Genomic DNA, 10,879 nt, shown 5'->3' on the forward strand with positions numbered 1-10,879 from the left:
TTGCATTAAATCTGACACGAAAAACGGACAACAATATCAGAATTAATTGTTCGCGGTAAGCCGAAATATTAAGCAAAATAGGAAATAGTTTTTATTTCAAGTTTTCTATTTAAGGCTCCAGCTTTATTTTACTGCGTTTAAATACTTAATTCTTTATTTTTAAAAAAGAAATCAAGCTCAAGAATGGAACTTTTCAGTAACAATTATTTCCTGATTAAATATAAAATTCTCCTGACGACAGAGAAGAAACTTTGCGGTTTAATTGGTTAATTCACAACACGCCACATTTTCTGTTTCTCTGAGAAAACGAACACTTCGCGCAAGAGAAGAGTTAACGTAAGTCAAAATGCTTCAAAAAGTATATCGATTGCCGAGAATAGGCCATTGCAAAACGGTCCGAGTAAACACTGAGAACAGTATAACAGTAAATGTCAACAAGTGTGGCTAAAATTTGATCCAAGAGTGATGGGGACATTTTGAACTGTGTAGTTGTTAAAGAAAGATCCGAAGCCGCTTGTGGTTTTCTCAGTTGTAGTGAACACAACGAGGCCGTTTTCCTGCACTTCTTTCTGTATGTTTATGGCGGTTACAGTGGTAAGAGATTCGGATCTGTCAGAGGTCAAGCCTTTCGAAAGGACTTCGCTGCAGGTACGGAGCTGTGATATCGAGGGCTGCGTGTTGTAATGTAAAAGACTCTGTTCGCTACGGTGACCAGAGATTGCCATTATGTGGCGGTTCTCTACACCAGCATTCGACCATAAGGTGCTTGCGGTGGCTCTGACGCTGTGGTTGGTGTATATTTCGGAGAGTTTTGCGTTGTCACTAATGCTTTTCATCATCCCGTCGAGTTTGTTGCCACCAATTGGTCGGGCGTCCAACCAAACTTTATCGTCATAGTTCCACTTAGAATCCTTTCTCGGATACTGAAAGAAAGCATCGCACCGAGGATTGAGTTTGGCCATGTAAAACTTCAAAGCTTTGTATCCGTCGTTCTCTTCAGGTGTTTCATACATTCTTGCCACTTTCTCGTTGCTGGATACATCAGTCACTCCTCCGGAATGGTTTTTTGTCGCTTCATCAGCGCCATTGTGACAAATCTTCCTCCCGACGCATCAACTTCAAACTTGAAGCTCGTTTTCTTCAGCTGCCTCTGACCTTCTCTTCCTCTCCGACAAAAGAATAAGATAACGTGAAACAATACATTGTGGAGGAGGGTGAGTGGATTACTCAGTGCAATGGCTGGCGATGCTCTCAACTTCATCAAGTCTTCGCTCTCTATGGCTGGCTTGTGGGTGACATTTTCCTTGCCCTGGCGCTTCAAACGGACATCTGAGCGTTTAACATGTCATTTCATCGTTTAAATCGAGGATCTGGACTTAGTTTGAGCCCTCTGCTTAGGGTGGTGCAGTCAGGTATCTCTCAATAGAGCGCCTGAAACCAAAGAGAGAGGATTTGCTGTAGGATTCCCCGGACTTGTTCCTCGCCTCGGCATAGAACCTGCGCAGGTTTGTGTCCAGTTGTCCTACCGTCATGTTTTCCATTGAAGTTTGTATTTGTTTCTCGTTACACCAAGCTAAAATAAAAAAAAAATTTTTCTTTGAGTTTAAAAAGAAACCATTCGAAAGTTATATTCATGAAGAAAAACCAGACAGAAAGACTGTTATTGCTACATCTGTAATTTGATGTAATTAAATGTGTTAATCCTTTTGCAAACAATTTTTCCCTGAGTTGTACTATTCCCGAGAACAACTGTAAGTATATATTTAACAATTTTAAAACGGAAAAATTTAAGCTTACCTTTGAAGGTTGAAACAGATCAGTTTGTCATTTGTTTGGTTTTACCAGAGTGTCTTTCTGTCAAAATTTGTTGCATTTCACTCTCGAACAGTGAAGCAAATCGTGACGGCGCTGATGCCGAGTCTCCTTTTCCGTTCTTTTTCTTTTTCTCTGCCACATTTAAGAACTCTAACCCAAGGGAAAAAGTCGGAAAGTTGTCTTCGTTTTGGGACTGGTGGGCCGAGCCTCTGTTTGTATACATTATTGTCGCAAAATATATTATTTTTCCCCGCGCTAACAATGGCCGCTCGCGCAAAAAAAAATTTTTCTGGCGAAGCGATTTGCTCACGCTATCAGCGTGCACTATCGGGATTTTGAGCACGCTTAAGTATAATGAATTGGATTGCGCAGTTCTGCTAGCTATGTTCTAAAATTAACTAGGCACAGCTAGTTTACCTCGGCTTTAGTGTGTCATCTCTTGCACATCGATTTTATTATTTTCTGTTCATGTCATATTTTAGATATTTCATAATTTCCACCGTGAGCTTTTACTTATCAACTACGTGATTACTTATTTCATACATTGCTAATTTTGAGGGCCTCAATGAAAACCGCTATGGTGAACTGGGCTTCCTCTTTAAATATTTTTTAATAATAATTATAATGATGTACACCCCGAGTATATACCGTCGTTAAGCCATTCTAACCGGCGGTCAGAACAATCAGTGCAAGTGTGGTGTGATCAAAATGTTTCTCGTCCCGGTGAAAGCAGGCTAGCGATGCTTTTAATGAAGTTTTGGACAACTTTGATGAGCAGTGAAACAGTTTGCTGAGGAACAAGGCACGAATAATTTCAAGTAGAACGTTTATAGGAGGTGTATAAACTGAAACCAATGATCTTAGCCAGACCCGACGATAAACGTTTCTAGGCCCAAGCAATTATTTCAAATTATCTTTACTGTTAAATAGTGATACAGTGCCTCTTGTGTATTCCATTTATCGCGTAGACACATGGAGAAAAACAGCCTCGTAACCCTGTCACCGGATCAGTTCCAAGGCTTGTCCAAATTGAAAGACCAGCTCAGTAAGTAAACGCAACAATTCTATTTAAACGAGATGGCGGACGGAAATTATACCTAACTGCACTAGTAAAAATTCTTGACCTTTCGCGAGATATCTGATCATCTGTAATCCGGTAATGTTCATTAGCGGCTGTCGTATTATTTGCTTAATTTAAATTTTCTGTTAGGGGATGTGGGATTGCGAAAGAAATAAAGAACACATACTTGAGGAATAAGTAATTCTAAATTATAAGTTAAATTGTATCTGTGGCGTGACACAAAAAGTGAGCAGACTTATTCCTTCACCCTTGTTCTGCCTACGGTTTCGTTGAATTACTCAAACTAGTGTGCCTTGGCTGGCTTAGATTCAGACACCTTTAGCTTGGAAGTTATCTGAGTCACGTATGACATTGCTCGAGTTTGAAGTTGCTATTACATCCAAGATAGCAACTGCCAACTCTGATCTCATTGGCATGATGTCACATGACAGAGAAAAAAAAGGACAATTGTTAAAAGTACGTAGCGATTCTTTTCCATATATAAATCAGCGCGTACTCATACTTGGATTAAGCGAGGCAACCGTTAACTGCCATTACCTAATTTTTTAAGTAGTCCCAAGCAGTGAGGTATTTTTAATCTCCTTTTTGGTGTCACATAATTTATAAAGATATTTTATTATAATAAGACGCGGAAGAGTTGATAAAGCTATTAGAAGTTTTTTTTTTGCAATGGAAGTTTGCTTCTAGAGTTTTCTGTACTTTAAGTAATAATGATCCGTCTTCTTTGTCGTTCAAGGGCTGTTTATAAGAACAATATTCAGTACCTACAGCGTGGAGTTTTTAAAGGCTTAACAAACATGCAGCTCATGTAAGTCTCTGTTTCTCATTAGCATTTTTAATCGACGCTAATGAAGTACTGCAAAACTGGGGTCTTGTGAGAGTGCAGTCGTCGGCATGTTCTGCATCTCCGTCATTTGAGTAGGTTGTGTCAAAGTTACACACGAGTGACCACGATTGACAGCGAATGACCACGAATGAACACTAACAACCAAGGGTGACGAAGAAGTTATATATTTCGCTGACATCATAATCTCATTATCATCGGGTGACTTCATCCAAAAACTTATGATTTCAACGTAGATAAACCATTCACGGAGACTGACATATGCAAACAATGTATCACTTCCTTCATTGAAAGCGTAGTTCCCAGAGCTACTTCGCTGTCAAAAATTGTTGCCCAATTAGTCCGTTTCCGTCCAGAATCCCGGCAGACAGAAAAAAAATAAGTTAGGGAAATGAATGGCAAGAAAACGAGCGATAAATACCAAAAATTACGTTAAAATATAAAATAAAAGATAAAAACAAAACAAACGAAAAAAAAAAGCAAAGATGCAAAGTTGAAAGAGAAGACTCTTCTCCTCGTCATGGTGACGAGTGATTGAAACCGGATAAAAGGTTCGTGTGGTGGGAAGCAGGAAGATGACACCACTCCTTCCTTCCTCTAGCTACTGCTTACTAGTTACTCTTGATCACACGAGTCACTAATGGAAAGTAATGGTCATTCGTGGTCGCTCATGGTAACTCGGAGTTACTCGTGGTTACTCGTGGTCACTTGGGGTCACTCGTAGTCACCACGGTCACTTGTGGTTACTCATGGTAACTAGTGGTCAGTCATGATCGCTCGGGATTCACTCGTGGTCGTTTGTGGTCACTCGTGCTCATTCGGTGTTACTCTTGCTCTCTCACAGTCACTTATTTTGGTTTTTTTTTTTAATCTAACTTTATGTTCTAATGTTTCTCATTAACGAGTTACCCTTTCATTCTATCGTCGTTTACAGGAGCTTTTATTTCAACAAAATTCGCACAGTGAGCAACAAGCAATTTAAAGATATTGCGTCAAGTATTCGATTCCTGTGAGTATGAACAAATTACTATTATTCAAGGCGGACGTGTGACTAAGCTTCACCGTGAGTGAATATCAAATTCCAAGGAGACAATGCCCATAACTCTCGGATTAGCGTCCCCTCCCCCCTCTTTACAGACAAGTAATCCAGTCAGCTTAATCATGCAAGTTGAGAATTGCATTTTTCACGTTGCCCATAGATACCTTTACGAGTGTAAAACCATAGTGGTAAAACTGAGGATGGGCTTTGTATATTAATGCACCGTTATACCATTATCACGCACAAGTTTTCAGTATAATCCTAAAACCAATCAGATCTGGCCACCGAGAACTTTTAGGAAAACTGAATTAGGGCTTCCTTTCAATGAAAAGTCTCCTCTCAAGTAGATTACAGTTGTAATATGGCATGTATACATATTTCGAGAAGTTAAGCATGTTTTACGTACTCAGTAACTAATTATTCTTGTTCAGATAAGTGTGACTATGTTGGGAAGGGGGTCTTGGTTGCTTACTCTCCCGTCTTCTAAAATGCCCTTTTTTCCCATTACTTAGGGTCCTAACTGAATGGTTAACAACGAAATTGAGGCAACTTTGTTTATTGACAATGGTATACTATTCCGTTCCTTCATGCCCTCTAAATCCACCTTTTAAGAGCTACAAGTCAAAGGGAATTTGTTCGATTGCTCTCAAATTTTGACAGTAGCTAGTTTTACATATAAGCAATAAAAAATGTCTCCGATTTTTTTATTTCTAGATACTTTTTTTTCAAGATCGATTTTTGCACGATTACTCCCCATTTTTTTAATGCTATATCAAAAATGTTCTGTAACTTGTCACTGAAATTGAATTTGGCACATCGCAGACATGTATTTTTTAGCGCTTTGGCCCCGGTAACGGAGGAACACATTAAATTAGCGAAAAACAAAATTCGCTTTGACATGTAACGTTCAAAAGGTAATTCGGGTGCTCGTATTTAGAAGTCGTGAAATATTCGATATTTCAATTTTTTTCAAATTTTTTGCTATACTCTGATAGCCAGTCCTATAAGCTTTAATTTGATATAGGGTTTAGATATCTACAGTTTGAACCGGACGCGCTACTTCGCTGGCACGCCAGACACCCCTGAAGGTGCTCGGTAGCCTTAAGCCAAAACGGAGCTGCTAAATTTGCGAAGGGAGTAAACTGCGAAATACGATACGCTAAGTTCTTCAAAAGAATGTTGAAACGGAGGAACTGAGAAACAATAGAACTGTGGGTCGGCGGAGCTGCGGAATATGTTGGGACGCGGAATGACCGAATACATTTTACGCATGAAGAAAAAAAAAGAGCCTCAAAGAATGGAATTGCAATAAAATAGGAAAATTATTCATAATTCACAAGCGAAGTGAAACAAGCATAGGCATGTTGGAGCCCAGGGGATTGGAAACCATGAGTCTTTCGAGCTTTAAATTATTGTTATATTATCATTGTTAGCATTATTATTATTATTGTTAATACTATTATTTGTTACCATTTTATTACTGGTTGAATGTCAATTGGACGGTATATTCCTGAATCATCTTACTCTTGTGGAACAGGGTAGTCATCATTATGTGGGATGCGGCAGGTTTTCTGTTCAGCGTGTGAGACAAATATTCTCCAACTCTACGTGATAGCGTCTAGCTTTTTTTTTAATGCTATTAAAATTGTGCTTCACCAGTGGCCACATACAGTCTTTGACTGTTTATTTTTGTTCTTGATGCCTTGCATCTGGGTACGACGTATTCTGAGTCCTAAATTCTAGCAATTCTTGGGCTATTTGATGGAAAAGTGTGCACGAAATCAAAACAATGAAGGTACGTTTATCGAAAACCATGTTTTTGGGGAATAAGGATTATCATTTTGTCTTGCATTGAAGACGCGGTTTCTCAAAACAAACCTGTTCTACTGAAGTTTACGTCAAAATATACTTAACGTTGACATTAGATCAAGTAATGTTTTGTACAACCTCAGTCTTCCGAACAACCATAGGCATGAGAAATTCATTTCTCACTTTGAGCAATGCTTAGTTCTTATCAACCGAGCGGGAGGTCTGCGTGGGAGAATCTTGACCAAGGTCACCAGTACAGACCTAATGCGACCTAGCTCGGTTACTGAAGATGTTTATCATATGGCTGTGTCTAGAAAGCAACGGAACATTATATTCTTTGTACCTTTTTTTTCTAGACCGGTCTAGATGCCGGTCTTGATGGGAAAATCTAGACCGCTTTCAATATTGATTTCAGCCAATCAAATTCGTGAATTCAGTAGTTCCCAATCCTTGTGAAACACAGCCATATAATAACCAGAGTTAATTTTAATTAGTTTGATTTTTCTCGGTTGAGGGTACGTTAAGACAACCTGAAGGAAAGTCATCATCAGAGTCTTGCTGAGCGGATTTGCATATTTAAGAGTGGCCCTCTGTGATGTCAGCTTTTATTGATTCAGCTTAGCATTTGTCGTGCAAGGTTGTTTCACTAAATCTCATTAGTTCTTGAAATCTGATTAAGTTTCATTGTCACGCGATAACCTTCTGGTGATTGTACTTCTGCATGATTATCTTGCATGATTAGCATGCGTTATTTTGCATGATTATCATGCCTTATGAACCAACTAACCCTTGAAGTCGGAAGCCAGGATGGGCGAAGGAAAAAAACACTTAAAATGACTGGAAATTAATTAATGGATAATTACTGAGGCATATGGCATTATGAGAATTATTGCAGCCAGCTGAGGCCTACGGCCTCAGCTGGCTGCAATATTTCTCATAGTGCCATGTGCCGAAGTAATTATCTATTATAATTATTGATCCCCATGAAATCCTATTGTTCTGTGTCTGTGTTGGATCTTCGATTTTAGTCGCACCTATGTGTGATAATTGTGATGCTCATTGCTATTGTTCTTTGTTGTGATGAATATATCTTAGAGTTTAATTGTGCCGAGGGTTGTTATTGTAGCTCGTTGTTAGAGTTGTTCAAAACAATTCTAATGATGGAATTAATTCGTGCAAGGCGTGTAAGACTGCTAATTTGCATACTTTATAAGCCTGAGAATTCAGTCATTTTACTCAGTGCGAACCTGGGTTTAGAAAGAGGATGGATTCGTCGGAAGACGAAGGATTATTTATTACAGAGAGCTCTACGAAGGCAGATATTTGAGTAGAAATCGAAGATAATGTAGTGTAACGTTTGGACATTTCTGTCAGTGCTTTAATTCTTTATCGACTTCTAAAGGCGGCGTTTCCATTTTCTTTTTTTAAACAGAGCAAAGATTTAGAACGCCAATTACAGCATCAGAATGCAAGAAATTTGACAAAAGTTGGGTTTCAGACGCCAGCCGCCGGAAATGGGTGTGGGTTTTGAGAGCCTATGAGGAGTGGAAGAAGCAATATTTTTAATAATTGTAACCTGCACACTGCAATATTCTTTATATTGGAGCATGCTCATTTAGCGCGTTTAATTATATTACCCCTGATGATTTCCCTGCTAACAAAAAGGACCTCCTCCGTTTTCCTCATACAGTTGTTTTGTCATCTTAAAGACTACAATTGTTGATTTGATACAGAGAGAGAATAATAGAATTTCATGGGATCAGTAATTATAACCCGTTGATAGCCGTCGGACGTCTCATTTAAACGACAGGGTTACCCGGTAAAGTTCAAAAGAAATACCGCAGATGTTTATGGGAGAAACTACCTTATGAACATTGCTACCTGCTATCATAGCTGTTGTTTTAATAAATACTGTCAAGAGAAAATGCATAGGAAGTAGCACTTATAGTACAGAGCACTTTTTATTTTATAACGTTTCACTTTTCAGTTCTAATCCATCGAGAGGCAGAGAGCGATGACAGTGATGACAGTGATAACGAATCGAAAGATCAAAGTGAGCATGAGCAAAACGCAGAGCAGACCGATCGTGAAGAGCCTGGAGAGAGAGATGAGATTGAACAGGATGAAAAACCAGAGGAATACCACAAAGGCCAATCTGAGCAGAAAAACGATCCTAAAAAAAACGAGAAAAAGAATCTGAAGAACAACATGAGGATGAAATGGAAGACGAGCCTGTCAAACAAGAAGAAGAATCGGAAAACGACTGCATAGAATCCAATGGATAAGATGAAGATGACACTGAAGATGAGCCTAACAAACAAGACGAAGAACTTAAAAAGGACTTCGAAGAATCTGAAAGGCAAGACGAAGATGGCATGGACGATGAAGCTCAGTGGGGAAGACGAACAATTAATCGCGAGTAAGGGTATGTATACTAACCCTAGCGCTGCTTTCTTTGAAAAAAGAAAATAAGAATTCTGATGTATTGAGATCTTTTTCATCAATTTGGAGGACTAATACAGAATAACATCTCATTATTCCTCAAACAAATTGTTTGTTTCTACAATTTCGTCACCTTTGTTACCCTGCTGAACTACATTCAGCGGTTTACTCGAATAGTGAAAGAACTTTAAGCTCATTGGGAAGGCTTGGAACTGTTTTTCTTTCCGCAAAGCGACAAGGTAGTGTTCTCGGGAAGCGCTTTTGGGGGGTTTGCGTTGTTCTACGGTGCCCCACTTTATATAACAAGCTCGCTATAAATTAGTCTGAGCAGAGTGTAAGTATTTAACACAGGGCAAGTTACTGAAAGTCTTCTTTTTTCCTTGTGTCATGTTATTATGCAATAGATAGACACCAAGCAGATGATTATCTCCCAGCAGTCTTAAGGCGAGAGTCTCCAAGAGCACCGCTGGCCACGTTTGACGATGACAGCGATCTTGATCAGTTTTACGAAGCGCTGGATGATATAAAAGAAACGAGTGTGTAATCAATAACACTGTATTCACTGATGAGTGCATTCTTCGTGTAACAAATTTCATTTGAAATGGATTAAGTAGTTACCTGTATTAGTTTTCGTAAATAGTGTCAAAATACAGTTGCCATAAATTAATCAACTCAAGACTGGCAGATACAGTTACCCATAACATGAATCTTTAAGGGTTTTTTCTTGGTAAGTAGTTAACCTTTGAGTTTATATCTTTTATAAAATTATTTCAGATGCAGATTGAATTTCAGTTTAATTGGTGCTAAGTGTAGAAAAAGTAGCAGCGTATGGAGTTGTTTAATATATAGGGTCTGATCAGAACACCAGGCAAACTTAATAGACTGATAGAGAAAAGACTATTGTCAGTCCTTATTTACTTGTCATTTGTTAAAACTGGTGAGATTTTAAGTAGATGGCTGTGTTTTTTGGCAATGCTAAGCCATAAATCGTATTTATTCGATCTAACGCTGATGTCAATACCTTACTTATGAATTGTTCAATTCAACCTAAACATCTGAGACACTCAGTAGATGGCTGTGTCGTATTGTAATGCTAGGTCATGAATCATAATAATTTAATTTACTTATGAGTTTTGAAATTCAATATTAACGTCGTATGATATATTTGTAGATGGCTGTTGTGTAGCAGTGCTAAGCCATACTTTTTCATTTATTCAGTTTGAAGTTACCATCAATATCGTAGCTATTGTGAGCATTCAGTCGCAGGCTGATCAATGAGTCATATTTATTTAACCTGAAGTTATCTTACTCATGATTTTGTCATAACAGTGGTAACATCTGATATGTTGAGTAGATGGCTGTGTTGTATTTCAATGCTTAAAGCCATGAATCATATTTATTCAGTCTAAATTCACTAATGATATCTTACTCAGGATTTATTTCATTACAATCGTAACTTCCGCTATGTTTAGTAGAAGTTTGTGTGGTTTAACAATGCTAGGCCTTGAGTCGTATTTATCCAATTTTAAGTGGCTATTGATATCTTACTCATGATTTGCTAAAAAACATATGCAAGATTTTAAGTAATTAGTAGATGGCTGCATTACTTAACAATGTTATGCCATAAATTCTATTTACCCCACGCCACGCATGTACTAAGTGCTCAAGTCAGATGAGGTATGCGTATCTGGCTCACAAATTTATTCATTTGGATTTTTTGCTCTCTCTACTCCTGAGAAAATTTTGCAGAAGCTCGTACAAATTGAAAGAAAAAAATGTTACTGACGTAATACAGGAAGACAGGAAGACGAACATCAACTGAGTGATATGTATCACTCAAATCTGTGTT

The 10,879-nt window shown here is 38.4% G+C and overlaps 1 long non-coding RNA gene and 1 pseudogene across 1 annotated transcript; one reads left to right on the top strand and one right to left on the bottom strand.

The window, feature by feature from the left end:
- Positions 1 to 431: 431 nt before the first annotated feature.
- On the bottom strand, positions 432 to 1,261 carry LOC148742865 (uncharacterized; annotated as a pseudogene).
- A 7,208-nt stretch (positions 1,262 to 8,469) lies between these two features.
- LOC148742866 (uncharacterized) lies at positions 8,470 to 9,687 on the top strand. The gene is made up of 2 exons (XR_016001422.1): positions 8,470 to 9,013; positions 9,435 to 9,687. It is a non-coding gene; the product is annotated as an uncharacterized LOC148742866 (long non-coding RNA).
- Positions 9,688 to 10,879: the final 1,192 nt, after the last annotated feature.

This window comes from Stylophora pistillata, chromosome 1, assembly GCF_964205215.1.
Source record: "Stylophora pistillata chromosome 1, jaStyPist1.2, whole genome shotgun sequence".
Taxonomy (NCBI): domain Eukaryota; kingdom Metazoa; phylum Cnidaria; class Anthozoa; order Scleractinia; family Pocilloporidae; genus Stylophora; species Stylophora pistillata.